At 35.2% G+C, this 24,295-nt stretch overlaps 1 protein-coding gene across 2 annotated transcripts in view; it reads left to right on the top strand.

Annotated features, from left to right (window-relative positions):
• LOC128015889 (metabotropic glutamate receptor 4-like) overlaps positions 1 to 24,295 on the top strand; it is a 159,181-nt gene that overhangs the window by 636 nt on the left and 134,250 nt on the right. The gene's annotated exons all lie outside the window — the stretch shown is intronic.

The following is a 24,295-nucleotide window of genomic DNA, read 5'->3' as shown; positions in this document are numbered from 1 at the left end:
TGTTTCTGCATTGCTCTATGTATATAGCAGAGGCAAGTTCTGCCCATCACTTTGTTCTGAACAACAGGTTTTACTGAAGTGCATCAACGCCTCTTGAGTGAATGCATATTACTGATTCATATTATAATCGTCAGGACTGAATATTTCAATTAAATGTTTACAAGTTGTATATGAGAATATTTTAATGTAGAATAGTATTTAAGTCTGACATTGAATCTCTTGGTAACTTGCCTCTACAGAAGTGATATATTAGAAGATTGGTCAGTGACAGTGACATAAGCACGCACGTTTTAAAAAAAAACCGCATGTTAAGTACATAAAATTTCCTATTGAAATTTGTCTATACACACACACACACACACACACACACACACACACACACACACACACACACACACACACACACGTATATGTATAGACAGTTAAATATATACTTAATTCTACACACAAACACATTTTCATATTTTTCATATTTCATATAGAAAATACCTCAATAAAGTAACACCACCTAATTTTTTATTATTTAAGCACCACAAATAAAGATTACAATGTCTTGTCTTCAGAATTTGAATCTATATTTATTTTAGATTTTTTTTTTATGGTTTGCATTATAATGAATCATTTTATAATATAATATATGCAATACATGTCATTGACCCAGATATAGCCTGTGGAGGTCTGGAGGAAGCAAAGAGTTTTATCAGCCTTGCAGATGTCAAACCTTGAGGCCATCTGGACCAGATGGGCTTGTTTAGAAAGCATGTTAGATGGGTTTGTATAAACTTCTCCACATGCTTTAATACCATTAATGGATGTTTTGGCATTAAGAATAGTTTTTGCAATGTGTCTATAATTGGCACTGGTAATTGTCAGAGACAAGTTAAATTAAACACCTGTAAGAAATAATGAGTTTGGAGGTGTCAGGCAGAAGGCTGAAGGAAATTATGACACCTTGACTTGTAACTTTGTACCAAAATACCAATCGGCATCACATTGTCAGATCTAATGAGTCAACTATGTAATACAAAAGCATACACCTACATGATGTGCTATAACAATGTGTGATGGAGTGCAGTGACTTTTGTAGTATGGAGAGGCTGTCGCAGCAATGACTCACTCACTGGGTCTTTGTGAGAGCGCTACAAATCCATTGATCATAAAGCACAGAGTACTGCATTTCACTGTTCCCTGCAAAAGGAGTTTTCTGTGGTTCTGGTTGGACAACATCAGGAGCTGCTGTAGAAATGGTGTGTATGATAGAGAAGCATGTCTCTTGGTGTATGCACAGCCAAGTGCAGTATGAAGTCACTTCTCCAGACTTCATTAGTTCAGAGAAGCTTTTAAAGCAATGGAAAGAGCCTTTGCCTGGAACGCTAAGGTCTGGCGATTTCAGGCTCCATCAGGATGGCTCTATTACATAATTGAATGAGCTAATGAACTTTTCCATCATGGTGATAGGGAAGTCAGGAAAATTGGTGCGGTGCCAACTTGTAAACTTTTGGCCTGTTACAAACGTTTGAACTCCTTATGAGTCTGATCACACACCGCCACGTAAGTTCTGCACAGTAGAAAAAGAAACAACGCTTGGTTTTATACATTATTCATAGGTTTTCTTAGGACTCTTGCTCTGTAAATGCCATTTGACCCTGAGTTTTCCTCTGGGTTGAGAGTCTGTGTCGGTTAACGTTGTTTACCTCCATCGACAGCAGTGGACAACACAAACAGACTGAAAAAAACTAAATAAGTCACAATGCTCGTCCTTCACCTACTGTCACCTTTCTGGGCTATAAAAAAGGAATTTATATAAGGGAAATGTGTTTTGAATGATCTGTTTGTCAGTGTTTGTCATTATTTGCAACTTAATATTGTAACCAACTGCTGACGAGGGCCAAAAGCTGTTTGTTAGCACCTAAATAACTTAACAGTTTCCGTTTTCTAAAGTCCTTGAATTGGAACAATTTGTGGTGTTTCTGTGGTGTGAAATAGATTGGCAGAGGCCCATAAAGCTTTGCTCTTATTTGAGTTTACTTTTGAGTAATGGTAATGAGCTAAAACCAATAATGATACTGCAATTAGTTTCTGATTAAATGTCATTTAGATTGAAAACTGATGTTGGAGGTTTGGCGTAATGCAAACAGAAATGATAATGATGCTTCTTTTTGGATCGGAACTCTTACTTGATAAAGAAATAGAGGATTTTGGATTTTATGTTAAATGATAATGAGTATATTTTTTAACGTTGCTGAGGGTGGTTAATGGCAGGTCTAGATCATTCCAGTGCACCAGTCAGGGGATCATACTCAAGTCAGAAGTCAGACTGTGATGTGGGAATTCTGTCTTTGCATTATCACTGAATGTTGTATTTTTAAATATGTTGTCTGCTGTTCAGGGCTGGAGCCTTGAGTATCACAGTTTGGACGGGGAAAAATGTTAAATGAATGTAGATAAGATTATTTTAATGTCTTCTTTCAGCCTCTGTGCGTGTGTTAAAGTCATTATCGCTGGCTGGCGAATAAGCGGTCCTCTTTAAGATCAAAAACCATTGCTTGAGGAAGTTCGATTGAAATCACAACTTAATTACTTAAATCAACTGACTAAGCATAAAAACACATTCCGACTCAATTTAGTCCCGTGTCAGAGGCTCCTGCTTATGGATTTTCTGCCCACATTATCTGATGACACCCTCTGGCACAGAGGGCTAGAAGAGGAGACAGTGTATTGAGTGTAGTGTGATAGCCTATACCAGGTCATCGCCTACATCTGTTATTCACATCAGTACAGTTCAGAGTGGCAAGCCTTTATCAGATGCAGTCTCTCCCTCTCCTTTTCTTGCGCTATCTCTCACCTCTATTTCTTGCCCTCGCCTTCACAGGCTGGGTGTCTGATGCAGGCTTGTGACGTGGAAGAATTTAAATTAAGATCATTACCCAAATATTAACAAGCCTTGGATATTTAAAGCAATGTAAGCTGTGGCATGACAGTTTAAGTCAGAAGTGTGTTAGCTGTGAAGATTCACAGCAAAATTGATCAAACTAGTGTTAATCACCGGTTTTTAAAATAAAAAATGTACCCTCTCAAAACGTTCCTGCTCTTATTGGGTATGATTTACCAGTGCACATTTTTGCAAACATTTTAATATTTAATTTACATGAACTCATTTAGCAGATGCTTTTATCTAATATGAATTACAAATGAGGAATACAATGATTTGTAACAAGGAGGCAATACCACAAGAAGTGTTAGCAATAGCATGTTCAAACATTGTCCAGTATAGTACAAGTTGGAAGGATAAATATATATATATATATTTTAAGTCAGCAGGATGCAGCCTTTTTATCTGTTGTTGTAATTCTGAGTTTATATCTCACAATTCGGACTTTTCTTCTCAGAATTGCGATTTTGAGTTAGCATGTCGCAATTCTGTGTTTATATCTCACAATTCTGATTTTATTTCTTGCAATTTTCCCTCTTTTCTCTCAAGATCCAGTAGTTCCTTGAAAATTGTCAGGGAATTGTATGACTGGATAAGGTTAGGAAGGTCATTCCAGCAGCAAGGAACAGTGAATGTTCTTGAAATTGAACGAGCTAACCTTTTTCCGTTCCTGAAAATACTCAGATAGGATATTGGTTAATGTTAACTGATAGCCAAACAGCTGTTAAGGCATTATTTTTTTCTCTAATACTTTCTCAATAGATAACATCAAGTGTCATCCCATGTATATTTAGTTTCAAATATCCTGTTTTGCTCGTAAAGATGTGACATTAAGCACACAAAATAAGTTTGCGAATAAATGTCTTTTCATATTGAGCTTAAAACAAGCTATTTTCTTCTCAGTTAGCTTCATCTTGGTGTAATGATGTTTAGGTACTTTTACTCAATAAGATCTAGATATTCATTAAGAAAGAGATCTTTGCAACAAATAGTTCATTGCTTTGGTATATGATTGTGTGAGTGTGTAATGAGACATATTAGGTCATATTAAGTGTCTGCATTCCAGACCATCTGCTTTAGGAGACACTAGCCAACTGCTCAAAGAAGTGGGGAGTGCAGCAATAGCATCCTCACCGTCCCCGACAGTGTTTCTCAATCCACAGCACACACAGCAAAAATGTTCCTATGTGCTCTATTACCACAAATGGGCCATGTAGTGTTTTGGGTAAGAGGATCTGTGGCACAAGATTGTACCCCCCCAGAGGAACTCAATGGACTGTATGAAACAGAGAACTCAGTAGTCTGGCTCAAGCTCTGCATTGGTTTATTTCAGAGCGATGGTTGCAGGGTATTGTCCACCTCTCTGGTGAGAGCCAACTCATTAGGCTGCTTCTGCATGGGTGTCTGGATGCAAAGCACGTCTGTCGTTTCAGAAGCGCTCCTTTTTTTTCAAATTTTCTCTTAAACCGTCTTTGTTTGCTCGACTGCACTCGGAGCTTGATTTAGGACTTAGCAAAAAATATATATTTTTGGTACCCACAGTGATAAATGATGGGTACTGTAAATGGTCATTAGTCATTTGGCAGAACAGTGAGTTATGAAAAACCAATGATGGGCAAATTGAGAAGAGGAAATAAATCATATGCTACACTTTACATTTTTGAAATTGTCTGGATAGCAATGGTATCGGTATAATCAAAATATTTTATAAATATCAAATGTGTATCAAAATGAATGAATGAGAATGTTTACAGTAGCTCAAAGTCTGGTCTGAGATCACGATGAAAATCTAAGAGATTTATTACTTAAACATAGAATGTTTTAGGGTTTAATAAAGTTAAAGCGAAGAAAATTAAATGAGGACAAAATATTTATAAACCATACAGATTCTGTACTGTTTCTGGATCAATAATCACATAATTTAGATTTGGGTGTTTTTGGCTTTAATCATGAGCTTTTCTACCAAACAATTCAACATTCTCTTTCAGATTCCTTCCGCATTCCCTTTGAAACTTTCTCTGTTCATGCTGGACAACATGGATACTTAGGTTTTGATCAGCTTGAGTTCTGCTAAAGGAATAGTTCACAGAGTTTGTTTTCTCATCAGAACAGATTTTAAGAAATGTAGCATTACATCACTTGCTCACCAATGGATCGTCTGCAGTGAATGGGTGCCATCAGAATTAGAGACAAACAGCTGATATAACCATTACAATACCTCTCACATCAAAATCTACTGACATATTTGTTTAGAACTGTTTTCACTTGTAAACGGTTCTTGATCTGTGCATATGTTTCTCCTGATTCAGACAAGACAATTTTTTCACTACAGTATGTGACCCTGGACCACAAAACCAATTTTCAGTAACTGGGGTATAACAATTTTTATAACAAAGATTTTTCTTCTAGGCCAAAATTCATTAGGATATTAAATAAAGATCATGTTCCATGAAGATATTTTCTAAATTTCCTACCATCAATATATAAAAACGTAATTTTTTATTAGTGTTATGCATTGCTAAGAATTTGGACAATTTAAAAAAGGCAGTTCTTTCAGTAATCAGATGTTTTTGCACCCTCAGATTCCAGATTTTCAAGTTGTATCTCGGCCAAATATTGTCTTATCCTAACAAACCATACATCAATGGAAAGCTTATTTATTCAGCTTTCATATGATGTAAAAATCTCAATTTTGAAAAATTGACACTTAAGACTGGTTTTGTTGTCCAGGGTCACATATTATATCATGAATAGAGGTCAAGACGTTGCTTTATGGACTGAAGGCATGTGATTACTTGTGAAATATTGAAATGCTTTAATCAGCTGTTTGGACTCTCATTCTGTTGGCACCAATTCACTGCAGAGGATCCACTGGTGAGCAAGCGATGTAATGCGAAATTCCAGATGAAGAAACAAACTCATCTACATCTCGTGTGGCCTGAGGGTGGAGTACGTTTTTAGCAAATTTTCATTTTTGGGTGAACTATCCCTTTAAATGAACATACTAAACATTAAGATATTTATAAAGATATTCTGAAAATCATGTTAAACGTTAATTTTATCGTTAATTTTGACTCAATTTGTACAATTTGTAATCCAAAAATTGGATTTCATCATAAAAAAAGGCAAAAGATAAGAATTACTCAGTCGATAGCAGTTTTTTACAACAGTTTATCATCATCTGATTGACTGTAGGCTGTAATTTTGCCTCTGGAGTGAAACTCACCATTAATCCACCTGTGTGCTGTTGTACTGATCTTTGCCCTTGCAACCCACATAGCACGGATTACCCTGAGCAAAGATCTCTATTAGCCCAGCCCACACGAATCCAGCAATTTCAACTGCATTCTGCATATTCCTTCAAGATATTCAACAAAGCAACGCAACAGCACAAAGTCCTGGGGAGACATTGTGTCCCCTATGTCAGGTTGAGTGGCGGACCCCCGTATGAACGCCTCATGTGAAATGGTGTGTGAAATTATCACATTTAACTAGCCTACCAGCATTATGCTCAATCCTGGGCTGGGGCAGACTTACAGCCAAAGACTCGGTGTCCTGACACTGGCGATTGGATCATATTCTCCTTCCTATCTCATGCCGCCATATTATGTATTTCCTTTTTGTCTCTGACTTCAGGGATGAGGGGCCACATGTAGAGTTTCAATGAAAATGATCAGCTCCTTGCCCATCATATGAAGTGAATCTACAGTGACTGGGAACGCGGAAATCTCTGTATGCTTATATAAAACAAGCAAGCTCCATTCACACTTGTGCTTTCAGTGCAGTAATTGAACTGTTTTGATAAGTGATATTTTCACACAACTTATTTGAAGCATCTTCAAGGAAGAAAAGGTCTGTCACCACAAAATGTGACTGTTACGAAATCAATGACCTACCTAGCAGGAACATGACTCGTTTTGGCTTTTTGTGCTATAGCCTTCAATTATTGTTTTCTATTTGTGTGTATATACTGCAGCAATTTTATGATCAAGTTGATTTAATATCCATTGGCTATATTTTAATTCCCTGTCTACAGTGCAAATGAGCTGCACGACTTGACAGCTTTTGAGTGTTTGCTAAAGTGCAGGCAATGAGTGAGTGTTTTTTCTTTCTCTTGCCAATATTGTTTTTAATATTCACTAATTACTCACTTTGTGTATATCAGGATTGTACAATTTATTTTTGATTTTTGGGCCTCTATCTCTTCATGAGTGTGAATTTGGAATAACAGGAAGAGGAACTTACTGACTTGCAATTCAAACATTGTTTAACGTTTGTCTCTTATGTTCACAAAGGCAGCATTTATTTGATCAAAATACAGTAAAACATAATATTGTGAACTATTTTTACAATTTAAAGTTGACCTATTATGCCCTTTTCTACAATATGTACTAATAGTATCAGGTGTCCCAAGAATGTGTCTGTGAAGTTTCAGTTCTAAATACTCCACAGATAATTTATTATATAATTTTGAAAATGGCTATTTTGAGTGGAAGCAGAAACACACTGTTTTAGTGACTGTCTCTTTAAATGCAAATGAGCTGCTGCTCCCTGCCCCCTTTTTAGGACTGTGCCTTTACAACTAGTACCTCAAGATACTCTGATAAAAACAGAAACATCTGTTTTGTTTTGATTATTATGTCTATCACGCCGAAATCATGCGTCACAATAGTTTAAACTTTAAAACGGGAAAAAGTCAGATTTTCTTGATATGTCACCTTTAAAATAAGTGTTTTCTATTTTAATGTTTTAATATTTAATTTATTTAGGTGACGGCAAAGTTAAAAATCTTTACTCCATTTTTAAGGATCCTTCAGAAATCATTTTAATATGCTGATTTGTTGCTCAAGAAACATTTCTTAGTATTATTAATTTTGAAAGCAATTGTGATTCTGAATATTTTTATGGAAATTGTAATATGCTTTTTTTAGGACTCTTTGAATTGAAAGTTCAAAAGAACAGCATTTATTTGTGTGATGTAATAATCTTTACTGTTACTTTTGATCAATTTACTGTCACTGCTGAATAAAAATATTAATAATAATAAAATAATCTTACTGACTCCAAACCTGCAGTACTGGCCAAAAACCATTACATTTGTCAAATATTTGAACATTTAAATCTTGCCAAACTTCTAGTTAAAACTTTTAAATAAAATAATTTCTTTAAATTTCAATTTATTTTAATTTAATTCCTCACATTTAGATTTATTGCAATTCCTCATTTCAATCTCATTTCAAATTCAGTTCAAATTAAGTTACTGAACTGAAATTTAAAAGCCATTCTCGATTCTGATCTGAATGGTGCAGAATTGTGTTATGTTAATCTAACAGAAAGGCCTCTGGTGAATGTAATTAGGAAATCCGTTTTGTTATACATCAATATTGGTTATTAAAGCACCATCATTTTGATTTCAGAAGATTATTATTATTTTATTTTTTTACCAGCCTAATTTAATATAGAGCTAAAAAACCACTCTCTGCGTAATATAACTTGGACAGTCAAGTCACGTTATATCTCTGATGTCTAAAATGGAGCATGGACTCAGCCTCTCATGTCGAGTCTAGTCATGCCCCTGACCTACAACAAAATTCTTTGCATTTCCTCTATCTTCTTGCAGTGAGCCAACAGAAGCCCAGTCAATCTCCCAAATTCGCCAGATGTAGCAGAATGGCGGAAGCTGGGATAAAAATAATGAATGCAGCCCTTGAATGCGAGCCCAGCCCTGATGGCAAATGCCAGTCGTTGTACTGATAGCAGCAGTTTGTTCCCTTTCGCTCTCTGATTTCACAATACAGAAGCCCAGTTGGGGAGGAGATGCCTCTTTCAAACCTAACATCTCTAACAATACTAAATGGGCCAGCTTGGAGGCTCATTAAAGAAATAGAGAGGACATGCCTCCAAACTAGAAACCCAAGCTTTGATAATGAGATGTAATTATTTACTTTGAGCTGCCCCGATTAATAATGCATGATCTGCAACCTAGAGAGAAGGGCTGTGCTATAATTCTCCACCAGAGCTTGCGTTATGAAGCCTGGTAATTGTCGTGAATGTACTAGAGGAAAAAGGCTTCGCCAATGTTAATGAAGAAAAGGAATTTTCTCTTAGGCCTCTCTCTCCCTGCATGTGCATGCACTTCTGTAGACCTTAGTCAGGGAAGACGCCATTTTTAATTTCATGCAACAGAAACTGAATTTGTGAGGGATAGATGTGGAATCCCTTTAGGTTCTGCTGTATTAAGATTCTATTGTTCTAAAGTAAATTTTTTGGAAAGATTTATTTTCCATGTAGTGCCGGTTGAACGTTAAGCACTCGGATATGGAAGAGTACAACCCGTTGAACACGCTGTACATCAGTGTTCCCTCTAAACTGCGTGTATGATTCTCCTGCACAAATCTGCAGAAGGCAGGCTCTAAAATATGTGGGAAAAAGAAAGGGATTTTTGGAATCAGAGCTAAATGAATGGGCAGCATTTCAGTTGGAGTACATCCGAATATCCATTGATTTTAAACTGAAACTGGAGCTGTGAAAAGTTCTGTATACATAAACAGTTTGGGAGATTTATAGTGGCACATACAGAAGCCCGGAAAGGTCATGCATTATTGCCATAAATTAATAATAATAATAATAATAATAATAATAATAATAATTACTTAAATTATTATTATTATTATTATTAAAAAAATTAATACAATTAGAATATGTTTTACTATTATTGATGTCAGGGAATTATTACTTTTTTTAAAATTTGTTTCAGTATCTACACTATTTTTAATAGTTCCCACCACAGTGTGTGATGTGTATATCAACTTGATTGGTTTGTATTACAGTAGGAAAGGGGAAATCATTTTGGATGCTGGAAGAAAGTAACATGAGTGTGCCGACATGCTAATTGCAGCTTTCCATTTAAGTTTAATTTATAATATAAGCTCTATATATTCAGAGGAAATAGTGAAGATATAAAAGTAACATATAGTATCATGGATGATATTGCAGTGCTCTCTATAAGAAGCATGGCTCAGATTTGCAAAATAACCTAATTATTTTATGAAAAAAAAAAAAACTGTTTAGTTGCTGGAAATGGGATTTCATCTACCCCAGGCATGAAATTCAGTATCTCATATTTAAATTTTATGAATGCCGTATCCATAGATTTGTGGAGAACAACATAACAGCACACAGATACTCATATACACAAATCACTATTTTTATTACAGCAGTCATTATTTTAAAATCACATTTGCACATAAACACTGTGTTCCTGTGGCTCAGTGGTAGAGTGTTGTTTTAGTGGCACAATAGTTTGTGGGTTCAATTCCCAGGGAGCAAACATACTGGTAAAAAAAAAAAGTAGCCTGAAAGTTGTTTTTGATAAAGGCATCTGCTAAATGCATAAATAAAAACAATGGTGAAGACTGGTTATGAGGAATGTTACATTAAATCTTATATTTCACTATTCTCTCTCTGTCTCTCTCTCTCTCTCTCTCTCTCTCTCTCTCTCTCACACACACACACACTTACATGCACACACTCACTACTATGTTAACACAGAATGGTAAAAGAAAAGGAAAGGAAATATTATATACATGTTAATTTTACAAATTGTTCTTATTCTAACACCCACAAATCCAAGTCTCTCAGCTCTCTCAACATCTTCTCCCACTCATTGCACATTTATTTATTTATTTATTGTAATGCATGCTATACATTAAATTAGACATAATTATAATAAATTTAAAGAGCATCTTTTTTTTTTTCACAATGACAGTATTACTATACAGACTGACTTTCTTATTTCACCTGAACACACTGAACTCAATTTATATTTTATTAATATGTAATACATCCTAAAATATAGATAGATAGATAGATAGATAGATAGATAGATAGATAGATAGATAGATAGAAGAAAAAATTGACAAAAAGTAGCTGTACAGTGCATCATTCACAGACACGTTTGAATTTGTGTCAAATTAGATATTATATCTACCCTAACTAAGATCTATTGGGATCCTTTCAATGAAACATTCCTCTGATTGAAGATATGCTTCAGATTTGTATGTATCTGAAGACATTACTGGATTAGCTAACCTGCTGGAGACCATACATTGCTCAGCAACAGTGTGTCGTTAATGATTTGTATTCTCTCATTCTCGAGCACTGCAGTACATGAAGATGGCTGTTGCATCCATGGGGCGTCATCCCATCACTGCATATATTACTCAGTTCTTGCTTTGTTTATCACTGTTTCTGCACAGCTTCAGGGGCTGTTCTCTGATCTTTTCCTGGCCCAAGAAGTATGTCAGATGAGGGAATCATGGTGCTGTAGGTGGGACTGGGATGAGCATAATGCTCTCACCTCCAGTGGTTTCTGCAGGCGTCCAGCTAGAGCTTGTTATAGTGTTTCCATTGGATTTACTGAATGTGTCATCACACCTTCTTCACAAAAGCAAACACTATATGACTATTCCACTCTCACAGCCAGGCTTCGGTCCACACGGTATGAGAATATATGAAACATAAGGAGATAAAAGAAAGGAAAAACTGAAGGGGAGTCATCAAATCTCTTTTCGATACTTGCAATATATTTACACTCTTTCAGTCACAAATAGAAAGAACCAGAAGAATACAAATTGACTGAGGAGCTGCACAAGCAAAAGCAATAAAACAGAAAGAGATAAATCTTAGACAATTTAGAAAACCATACAAAGAAAAAATACACATGCTGTTCCCTCACTACCTATATAACAAAACCCAGGAGAAAATACCCCAAAATAACAGGAAACAAAATGCTATCAGACTCCTTACTAGAGTCATTTTGTGTGATGTATTATGGGTATAATTTAGCATTAGCAGTAATATTGTTAAAATGGGCATTATGGCTCACTTTTAAACTAAAAACTATAAATAATGTGGACAGACAAGACACGTATATATATATATATATATATATATATGTATATATATATATATATATATATATATATATATATATATATATATATATATATATATATATATATATATATATATATATATATATATATACACATAAATATATACACATACATTTACATTTATTCATGTAGCGGACATTTTTATTCAAAGCAACTTACAAATGAGCACAGTGGAAGCAATCAAAAAAAAAAAAAGGAGAAATTATATATAAGTGCTATAACAAGTCTCAGTTAGCTTAACACAGTACACGTAGGAACGGCTTTTAAATAATATAATAAATAAAATAGTAATCTTTTAAGTACTAAACTACACTAAAGTGGTTTAAGTATTTGGTTCTTTTAATTGTGATGATTTTGGCTCGCATTTAACAAAACCCACCAATTCACTATATCAACAAATTAGAATATGGTGACATACAAATCAGCAACTCAAATCAAAACACCTGCAAAGGTTTCCTGAGCCTTCAAAGTGGTGGTTTCACTAGGCTACACAATCATGGGGAAGACTGCTGATCTGACAGTTGTCCAGAAGACAATCATTGACACCCTTCACTAGGAGGGTAACCAACAAACATTCATTGCCAGAGAAGCTGGCTTTTCACAGAGTGCTGTATCCAAGCATGTTAACAGAAAGTTGTGTGGAAGGAAAAAGTGTGGAATAAAAAAAAGATGCACAACCAACAGAGAGAACCATAGCATTATGAGGATTGTCAAGCAAATTGATTCGAGAATTTGAGTGAACTTCACAAAGAATGGACTGAGGCTGGGATTAAGGCATCAAGAACCACCACACACAGACGTGTCAAGGAATTTGCTGAACCACAGACAACGTCAGAGGTGTCTTATCTGGGAAAAGGAGAAGAATAACTGGACTGTTGCCCATTGGTCCAAAGTCCTCTTTTCAGATGAGAACAAGTTTTTTTCATTTAATTTGGAAGCCAAGGTCCTAGAGTCTGGAGGAATGGTGGAGAAGCTCATAGCCCAAGTCGCTTGAAGACCAGTGTTAAGTTTCCACAGTCTGTGATAATTTGGGGTCCAATGTCATCTGCTGGTGTTGGTCCATTGTGTTTTTTGAAAAACAAAGTAATTGCACCCATTTAACAAGGAATTTTGGAGCACTTCATGCTTCCTTCTGCTGACCAGCTTTTTGAAGATGCTGGTTTCATTTTCCAGCAGGATTCAGCACCTTCCCACACTGCCAAAAGCACCAAAAGTTGGTTAAATTCACCAGACCTGAACCCCATAGATTCTCAAGAGAAAAATGAGAAACAAGAGACCAAAAAATGCAGATGAGCTGAAGGCCATTGTCAAAAAAAAAAAAAAAAACCTGTGCTTCCATACCACCTCAGCAGTGCCACAAACTGATCACCTCCATGCCATGCCAAATTGAGATAGTAATTAAAGCAAAAGGAGCCCCTACCAAGTATTGAGTACATGTACAGTAAATTAAGATACTTTCCAGAAGGCCAACAATTCACTAATTCTTTTTTTTTGTCTTATGAAGTATTCTTATTTGTTGAGATTAGTGGGTTGGTGGGTTTTTGTTAAATGTGATCCAAAATCATTACAATTAAATTGTTGCTGTTATTCATAACTGATTTATTTATTGTTTATATAACAGCCACATTTTATTTAATTGTATAAATACAATCATCAGGATTTTTTGAGGTAAAAATGATGCCATTTTCTAGTGTCATTGGTGGCATTTTGTCCTATTATCAATCTAATATGATTTAATGCTGTTATTCTAATTGACATCCTTGTTGTTTTCATGCCAGATAAATACTCTGATTGCACACAAATGTTGTGTCATGACCTTGCTTTTATATATTTATACATGAGGATAAACAAAGGACAACCATTAATATCTTTAATGTGATCAGTCAGTTAAGAGCTTGTTAACTACAGATTGTATTTTTCTGTGATCTTAGAGATCCAAGTTGTCATTTGCCGAGCCTCGTCTACCTACAAATACAATCAGGGTCATAACACTACCCACATGGATTACAGTAAAACAGTCAACATGTGCTTTAAGTGCGGTTTAAGTGCATTTCAGTTGAAGGTGATGCATTCTGAATTAAAAATACACATTTGATCAAATGTAAATCAGAGCCAATAAATAGGAAAATTGTAAAGGAATTTACCATGTTAATGTATTTTTGTCATATTTCAGAACATGGATTACTCATTTGGGTAACACTTTAGAATAAGGTTCCATTAGTTAATGTTAGTTAATGTATTAATTAACATGAACAAACAATGAATAATACATTTATTACTGTATTTATTCATCTTCGTTAATGTTAGTTAATGAAAATACAGTTATTCATTGTTAGTTCATGGTAATTCACAGTGCATTAACTAATGTTAACAAGCACAACTTTTGATTTAAATAATGCATTAGTAAATGTTGAAATTAACATGAACTAAGACTTATAAATGCTGTAGAAGGATTGTTCTTGCTTAGTTCATGTTAATGAAAGTAGTTAACTAACATTAACTAATGGAACCTTATTCTAAAGTGTTACCCTCATTTGGTATTCAGCTCCTCCAGCTGCATGCTATCTGACAGTGATAATTGTAAAATGGCAAATTCCCCAAGGACACACACACATATACTGGGGGAGAGGCAGTAAAATGAGTGACGTTTGAAAGCTTATGGCAGTGCAACGTGGGTGTTTTCTCTTTGTCTTTCCCACGGGGGATGCTCTTGTTGTGTTGAGGGGGTAGCTTAAGCTCTTAGATGATTGAAAAGCACCATCTTAGTCCATAAAAAACCCGCTCTTACACTTTCCCTTATGTCAGGATATGCATACCAGTGGCTTTCCAGTGTCTTTGGCTTCTGAGCTGTCGTGTGTCTTGATTCCCTCTTGGAAGAGCTTAAAATGGCTGCAGGCAATTTGCTTCCTCCTGCTCTTAGGAAGCCTTTCACATTTGTCTCTGACAAACGGAGTTGGCGGCACTTGTTGCGCAATGAAAAAAAAAATATATATAATGGATATCATGCCAGAGATATCCATGCATAAACACTCAGCAGGATTCCAAACAAGGTTGACCACTGACTGTGTTTGTGAAACATCAGTAAAGCGCCAGTCTGACACCTCTTGCATATGCAATTTATAACTATTACTTTGGCAAATGTCATGGAAATGCTCCAGCTCATTGTGTTAGATAACCATGTGAATGAAATCATTATACCATAGCTCCAGTGCAAAGTGAGACCATCTACATAAATTTTATTTATATACAGGACTTGAAGCAATTTAAGAAATATTATTGTATTGCATTATGTGAGATAGTTTGATGCCTGTGGCTGCAGTGGCTGCAGTGGGTGCTCAAAGCAAGAGGTCAGGGTTTGGCTGGTTAACATGACCCCATTATACCCTGGTGTTAAATGCTGTAATTAAACCGTATGCTTCCAAACGGCCTATTTCTTTATTCTGACTGAATACATTTATTTGTCAAACCATATGGGGTAAGTTAGAGACAGAATTGTTTTATAGCTTTATTTAAAGAGTAAAGAATTCAAAAGTTGAAAGGACATTTTTCCATTGTTTTGGACAGAAAAGATTCTTATAAATAAATGGTAATAACAGAATTGTTTAAATAACGTTTTTGAAATAAATGTACAATAATAATAATGAAAAAAATTTGTTTGAAAAACATTTGGAAAATTCCCCCATCCGACATCTTCTGAGAACAGATCATTGGTTGTCTCTTTTATAAATCAGTGTTTTTCTTACTATCATTTATATGCTATTGCAGTATTTATTGCAATTTTGAATTATTTTTATATTTTCAGTTTTTTATATTATTTCAGTTATATTTCTATTTTAATTTAAGATTTTAAGAACTTTTGTCATTTTTATTCTTATATAGCTTTAATTTTTTCTTCTTCGCCATCTTCATCTTTTTTAATATCTTTTAAGTATTTTAGAACTTCAGCTCAAACATTATTTAAGTTAGTTTCCAAGTCAATATTTTTAAATAAAACACTAAATATAAATATTGCATGGGAAAACTTAAATTAAGTTTTTCATGTCATATTTATATTTAGTATTTAAATTCAGCTTCACTGAAAACATTCACAAAAAATTGTAATTAATGTATAATATTTATTATTTTGTATTAATTTTCAAAGTTTAGTTAACAATAGCAATACAGGTGTAAATGAAAGTCATTGTGGCTTTAATGTGGTTACGTGTTTATCTAACAGCTATAGATAATATTGGTTCTGAAATTTTACTTTGAATGAACAAATTCATGACAATTGTCCTAATTTGAGGTATTTTGTGATCGAAATCAATATGCAAAATGACTGTTAGTGAAAATTATTTTGTGTAATTTGACTTTCGGTCTACGATAACCTCAGATATTGCCATGACAACAGCCTAATATAGATAAAATATTATTGTATTTATTTTATTGTTTCACCAGTCCATGATTGCTTTTGGAGGGCTATTAAACATGAAATCGAGTTAGGTATTTCCTGTCACAGCTAAGGATAGTCGCTAGTGAAGGGCTTGGAACTGCATGTGTTTACTCTTGGGGTGCCATCAGGCAATCATGACGTCAGATTCATATCAGACTCCATACTTTCATAACTGCTGTTGAAATCAAAGGAAATGGTAACGGATAGCTTTTCTCCAGGTATTGTCGATGTCCTGCACTCACTCAAACAGATTCAATGCCAAGTGGTTCTAGTAGTGACACACAAATGACACACTTTAAGTCGAGTTCACGGAGGGTCTGAGGGCTTATCAACACCTACATGATCACGTTTCTATCAGAAAATTAATTCAGTTGAACAATATCTCTCTGTCTGGGTTTGTTTTGCATCTTGTTGCTGATTATCTTGGTGCCTGCGAGAAACAAGATAGAAATTCTGCTCAAACCAAGTTGCATCACGCTTGTGGATTACATTGTGCATATACTGCACAAATACAAAGAGGCTGTCAGTGGAAGTTCTGCATCAGCTTTCTGAGAGTACAATAAAAACTGGGAAAAATTCGTCTTTCTATTCAGGTCAGTGGCAAATGTTTCATGGATGTCATTTAATTTAAAAAAGAGCCATATTTGCCTGCGTTTAGCATTCACAGGGGTTTTTGCATTGTTCTGTTCTTCTTTTTCTTTTTTTTTCTAAGCATATGCTTTTGTCTGCTTTGGATATTTCTGGCTCTTGCAAAAACTGAAATGAAGTGGACACACAAAACTTGCTGTGCGTGGCATTTTCTTTATCTCACTTTTCCAGATAATAAGAGCTATAGAATACAGTTTACAGGTTTTATGGTGGTGAGCAGAGCAGCAACATTCATGCTGCATGAAAACTGCTAGTCACTTACTTTTGTATATTTCTGTGAGAGGTTTTCTTTAAGCACTTTTAAGAGCTTCTTCTATAGTTAAGTTGTAAAATATCTTAAAATTCAGGGGCGCCTTGCAACCAATTTGATTTTAATTTTTTTGTCACCAGTTGGAGTTTCTGCTTTTTATTTTTAGACGTCTTGATTCCATTTTTATTAGCTTGGAAGGGACACAAGTTATTGTATATGGTAAGAGCAGGTTTAACTTAACATCTTTTGTGTTCAGTAGGAAAAAAGCTACACCATTTAAGACTTAAATGCAACTTTTGCTCACATAAGAGCTAGTAAGCGATGACTTAAGGAAATACAAATGATAGCAATGCTGTGGAAGGTACTCATTTGAAACACATTCAGAAAATGTATTCTTTCTGCCTACTGTAGACAGACAAGTCTTACTTAGAATTACCATTAAGGGAATAGTTTACCCAAAATTGAACATTAACTGAAAATGTACTCACCCTTTGGCCATCCAAAATGTAGATGAGTTCATTTCCACATCAGAACAGATTTGGAGACTCCGGTCCATCAAATAATGTCTATTGAATTGAAAAGTTTGTGATTAACAAATCCATCCCGAAGGCGTTTTAACTTTAAACTGTCGCTTCTGGCCAAAATACCAGTCGATAATCCACCGTAATGCTTCCTCCAGTGAAATGTGAAAAGCTCCATGTCCTGTTGTCATTTCCCATGAAAATCCACCAACACATTCGTTGTTTCCTGTTTTCATCTAAACTGTGCTCGGTCTGAGCATATTTCTCTCCTGATTCAGATGAGAGAAACTTTTCACTGAAGAAAACAATATTATGAATGCAGGACTCGTCATGGATTTGTCCTTTATAAACATGCAGCTTTTCGCTTCACAAAATGTTTATTGATGGATCGGAGTCTTTTGTTATTGTAATGTTTACATCGGCTATTTGGACTCTCATTCTAACGGCACCCAATCACTGCAGAGGATCCATTATTAAGCAAGTGATGTAATGTTACATTTTCTCCAAATCTGTTCTGATGAAGAAATAAACCCTGAGTTTGAGTACATTTTCAGCAATTTTATTTTTGTTTTGAATTAACTATTTCTTCAATTGACATATCGGTAAGCCCCTCCCCTCGAACGCAGATGAGCCAATAGGTCAATTGCAAATAAACAAATACATTCGTTATTAATGTTACATTTAACATACAGTGGGTTCACAAATCTGAATGAGTGTGACACTTCTTTTCAAATTCATACCTAATATAAGCTACCTAAGCCTCTTGGATGATTCTAGAAATAATTTTAATGAATAACCTTAGTGATCCTGTCCAGTTGCCCTTGACAGTATTTGAATATAACCTAGGCTGGTGTTGGCATGTTCAGAATCATAGATCCATCCTGAAATTGGCAGCATTATTTTAAAATCCTCACATTTTTCTTTTTTTAGGATCTGAACCACAATAGACAATACAATAGCAGAGCAGCAACTGTGAGCAGTCGAGAGCCTGCGGGCAGAAAAGGCAGCGAGTGGCTACAGTAAACAGTAGCACAAGGTCAGGAGATGTCAGTTTATCAGCACTGTTCATGCACCGTATCATGGTCCACTGACACAAAAAGTTAGGTCAAAATTGCAATGTTGAACTAATCATTTAAACCTACAGAGGCCTCCAAAAGTACACTTTTTGGAGACCTAAGTTTTACTTAATTATTAAAAAATATATAACCAAGCAGCATCTGCAAGAACTTGCGGCTAGAACTAGTGTCAGAACAAACTTTTTCAGAGTCATTTTTTGTTTGTTTTTTGATATATTAAATCAGTTCCCCCCAGTATCACACTACTTAGATTTCTTGCCACTGAAATCACAGGTGTAGGTAATGACATTAATTCTGAATATTACAAACATTTGACAATCTTTTTTATTTATTTACATCATTTTTAAACAATGTTATTTTTGAACACTATTTATTTATGATTTCAAGCTTATCCACGTAAAATCTCTCACAAAATAACAATCAAAAGTAATTTTGTCTTTTTTATGAAATAATTAATTGTTTTTTCATACTTGATACATATTTTATGGCTGATATAGTATGCTGAAAATATGTTAATAGCTAGTGTAAATAAACTTTTTATAATACATGATGCAAATAAATATCAGTTGTCACTTTAAATCTCCCAATAATTATTACAATTACTATTCATATATTTATAATGACAAAATATATATTGTATTAAGTTGCTTTACACTGGTACAGTATATATTCATCTTGAAATATTCTTATATTTACTTTTATTTATATTTACTCATAATAATTATTTTGCAGCAAAATAATAAAGATTTTGAAGCAAAAATACACATGCACCACAATGTTGGACATTTTACAATTCTACTGATGGGTTACTAACTACAAAATATAATGCAATGCATATAATACAGTTAGCCTTATTGTGTTTATTTAAGTATTTCTTTGAATTGAGACCACATTTTAAGAAATTTAAGATTTAGGAATCCTGTCCAGAGTCAGTGTTATGTTCAGATAAACAACACAATGTTCACACAGTGCCACAGAAATGTTGTTTAAACTTGCTTTCATTTTAATGTGCGATATTTTCACATTTTCAAGATGTGCACACACAGCTTTAAAAACCGAAGGTTCTGCTAGAACTTTTAGCTGCACAGAATACTAAACAGACTAGCAAAATGATCATTAAAGATGATTAAATATCTATCGATTACTGTTGTATTTAACGCAGATGACAGTGACTGCTCAAAGCAATAGGAGAGCATGAGTCACCAGGTGTAACTGCAGAAGCTGTCCCGTTCCTGGAATCCAGCCAGGCTTCCACTGTTCCAGCCCTGCCATGTCAGCACTTTTGGCCATTCCTGAGACTTGCATTCATCAACAAACATTTCTCCAGGCTTTTAAAAGACTGGTAAAGGTCCCGACAAGAGAGAGAGCTAGTGTGCGCCCTCCTCCTTCCCTGTATACTCCCAACAATCACATGCTTGTCAGAATGTCAGCTGGTATTATAGTAACCCCCTCATACAGGCCTGTAGGAGAAAGACAGCTAGGGAACTGGAGCGTGACGGAAGTAGTCACTGGCACAGCTAGAGTGGGAGCAGTCATCTCCAGAGGTCTGACCTTTGATGGCCTCAGAGGGCTTGAGGAACAGGCCCTGCGTGGGCAGCAACATCGTAGTACAGGAAAATGTCTGTCACCAATAATGTGCAGCACAAAAGCTAATAGGAGTTGAAGGTTTGGACTACACAATGAGCAGATTCTAAGTCCCTTTGACTTGAAACAGAGCTAGAAATGTAATTTGATTTCAGATTTCTTAGCGAGGATGCATAATACCACCACTTCACCTTGACAGTTGCTTTCATTTTTAAGCACTTTTATTGGCGTATGAAATATTAGCTCATGAAACATGTTTCGGAATGATGAAATCTTTCGACTTTTAATCTGTGGTGATCGTTGGCATTGACTTATGAATATAAAAAATAATGATGCGGAGAAGCCTTAAAGGGATAGTTAACCTCAAAATTATTCCTTGATTCTCCCTCATGTCGATTTTATTTCCAGAGAAGATATTTTGAAGAACTCTTTCTGTTACACAGAAGAATGTCATACAGGTTTGGAACAACAGTAAGTTATGGAGCCCCTCAGGGTGATGAAAAAAAAAATTGGACCGATTTCATATTTTTCACCTTACTCCAACTTAACATGGTGCTCTCTCGCAAAAGTATTGCGTTTTCTCCAAACTCCGGGGCAAGCCATACTTAAGAGAATGCAAATGTTTTGTGTGAGAACACAAAGGGCCCTATCATACAACCACTGCGATGCGACGAAAGGTGCAGCACAAGTGTGTATTCTAGTTTCAGTCCGTCATTCGCATTTCCCCGTCTAGCGCCCCGTCGTTTAATTAGCAAATTTTTTCCACTCATTTTTGCGCCCATGGGCGTGTTGGTCTAAAAATGAGGTGTGTTCAGGTGCATTGCTGGTGCATTGCTATTTTAAGGAGCTTTAAAATAGACTGTGACATAGACCAGCTCAAACAAAAATGTATTTGTTATTTAAATTTAAAATACTGTGCAGACTGCTTATTAAACACAGGGACACACAGCAGCACACAAACATGCCAAATATTACAAATTAAAGGATTAAAATGCATAAGATTTTTTTTGTAGGCCAATATATATATATATGTAAATGCCTGCATGTCATAATGGATAGTCATCACATGTATCACAATTGGGCTATCTATTTGCTTGCACACGAGCAGCTCCGTTTCGTCTCGGAGACGCGTTCTGTCTTTGCGCTCGCTCAATAAATTTAGTGTTTGCTTAAAAAAAACACTAAAATGCAACACTTTTTCAAGAGATCGCCAAAAATCTTTGGGGCACTGGGTTTTGGTGCAATTGTTTGGTCCTCACCCGAGTGGGATTGCTGTATTCACACTTGCCCAAAAGATCTGCACTAAGGAAGGAAATGAACTTCGTGGCTTCCTTGTGGGTGGTTCTCAGAATGAAGCACTGGGGAGTCTGGAAAATTAAAAACAGCAACTGAAAAGCCTGGCAGGATTGGGCATAGAAGCTGCAAGGCTTTGACATACAGGCTCTTGCAGGAGAGACTTTTCCTTTGTCCTCTTTCCTTATTTATATTGTGTAAGCCTTGTTCAATTCCTGGAACATGTTTGGAAAGGCCTGAGGTGTGAATTTGTATGGAATAAACCCTTAGCGATATCAAGCTGCCAAAGGCTTAGCTGTAGAAAATGTCGACTGCTTTCACCGTTGCCAAAATTTCATCAAATTATTTTGATGAGAAAAAGTTATCTTTGTGTGTGACATTTAAAGGATCAGTAGTTACATTGTAGATGGCAACTTAGTATTGAATCAGTGAAACATGGTAATTGTTCATCATAGGTCCAGCTTAATCATATTCATAAATTCAGTTTCAACTTTCAGTTCCTCACAAAACATTTAAAGTTTAAGTTTCTTTCTGTTGTCATTCACACAAAAGCCTGAGACCACACTAGAAATCTGGAGTTTTCATTCCATGTATTGTTCAAACCTTTGGGGCTGGTAAGATTTACTGACCTCAGACTTAAATGGTTTGATGAATCTGATTGCTGGGTTTAAAAATAGCTGAAATAAAACGTTAAAGCATTATATATGTGTGTGTGTGTGTCTATATATATATATATATATACTCTGTATATTAAAAGAAAACCTTTTAATATTTGTTTGCTGCTTCACATTGACTATTTGGACTACCACTGTCTATTCAGCAAATGACGTCTGTACAAAAACAGGAAGCAAGTCTGTTTTGTTCTTTGATTATTTTCCCCTCATTATTCTGAACAGTTAAAACTTTAATGTATTTCATGTACAGTATATGTACTCCAAAGTGTTTTTAAACCTTTTTTTGTTGTTTTTTCTTTTAAATCCTTCCTTACTATACAGTGCATTCTATTCACGGTCATACATAATATATGGAATGCTTTTTTTATTATTTATGATTAGTTTAAAATCCTCATATGTATTTCGTTTGAGACATAATGCTTTTTCATTAAAATTTTCTTTAGCTTTATTAGTATTGTATGCATTATTAATTTTTGGCTACAGTCATTCTGCTAAGAATCATATTAAAATCTAATTTGACAGCATCATTATGTATGTTTTCAGTGTACAGTGTGTGTTCAAGGTTTTTACTGTCAGTTCTCATAACATGCACAGCTCCACATAAAACTGAACCGTATATTCTAAAATACTGTTTGTAAAAAAAAATAAAAAAAAATAATTGACCATTAAAATTTTTTAATATAGCATCATGTCGAGGAGACAGTGTGTTTTTAATTGTAAAGGCAAGTTTGTTTAAATTTGTTTAAAAAAAAAAAAAATATATAAATAAACCACATCTCAATGTATGTACTGCGTTTATTAACATTCTGTGATGTAAATGACATTTTATAAACTTTTTGACTTGCATAGCATGTGTATATTTTTAAAATGAAATAATATTTTCACTTTTTTTTATAACTTGACAAAATTTGTTTTAAATGTACACTAACTTATGAAAATGAATGCAAATTAATATTCCCTGAATAGCAAGTGTAAGCAACATTTATTATTTATAATAAGACTTTGAATGTAATTAAATTAACCACATGGCAGGTTTTTTCAAGTCTTCCAAGTAATGTTTATACTGCAAATCTATCCATCCATCTTCTTCGTCCAGATAAGGGGGGACATTCCTCCCAATCACCCCCCTTCAGGTGTCACTGTCGCTGCACACGTGAGTGTTGAAGTCCCCCAGTAGAACGATGGAGTCCCCGGTCAGAGCACTTTCCAGCACCACTCCCAGAGACTCCAAGAAGGCCGGGCACTCTACACTGCCATTCGGCATGTAAGCACAAATGACAGTGAGAGACCTATCCCTGACACGAAGGCACAGGCAAACTGTAATATACTGTAAATCCTAATTTTAAATTAAAAAAAAACAAAAACAAAATTCAAATGCATTCTATTTTTTGTCCATCTGATAAAGATTTGAATATAGCTTAGATCCTGTTAAAGAGCCACACAGATGGGAAATCAAAAATTACCTGTATTACAGTGTATGATGTAGCTGTCCATCAGTGTAAACAATGTGCAAAGTAATTAAACCAAAAAGTACACAATTTATAAAGTTATTGGCTTCTAAAGTAAGGAGTCGACTCTGAATCGCTGAAACGAGTCGTTATAGATTTCAAATCTTTTGCCCATCTCTATGTACGTCACTAGGAACACTTTGCATAATAATCTCCGCCTACCGTCTTGAGAGAAACTGAACTCTGACCTGCCCCCCCCCCCCTCCCCCCACACACACACAGACGCTCTGGTTGGTGTGATAGCATCATGTCGAGGAGACAGTGTGTTTTTAATTGTAAAGGCAAGTTTTTTTATTTTCACTGCCAAAGAATGAAAATCAGAAGAACTAATGGCTAAAATTCATTTTTACCACAATACAAGAGCAGTACAACAAATCCTTGTTGTGTTCACAACATTTCACTGATGACTGCTTTTCTAAT

This window comes from Carassius gibelio, chromosome A6, assembly GCF_023724105.1.
Source record: "Carassius gibelio isolate Cgi1373 ecotype wild population from Czech Republic chromosome A6, carGib1.2-hapl.c, whole genome shotgun sequence".
Classification (NCBI taxonomy): Eukaryota; Metazoa; Chordata; class Actinopteri; order Cypriniformes; family Cyprinidae; genus Carassius; species Carassius gibelio.
Note: the sequence above shows the minus strand (reverse complement) of the source record. Positions and strands in the feature narration are given on the sequence as shown.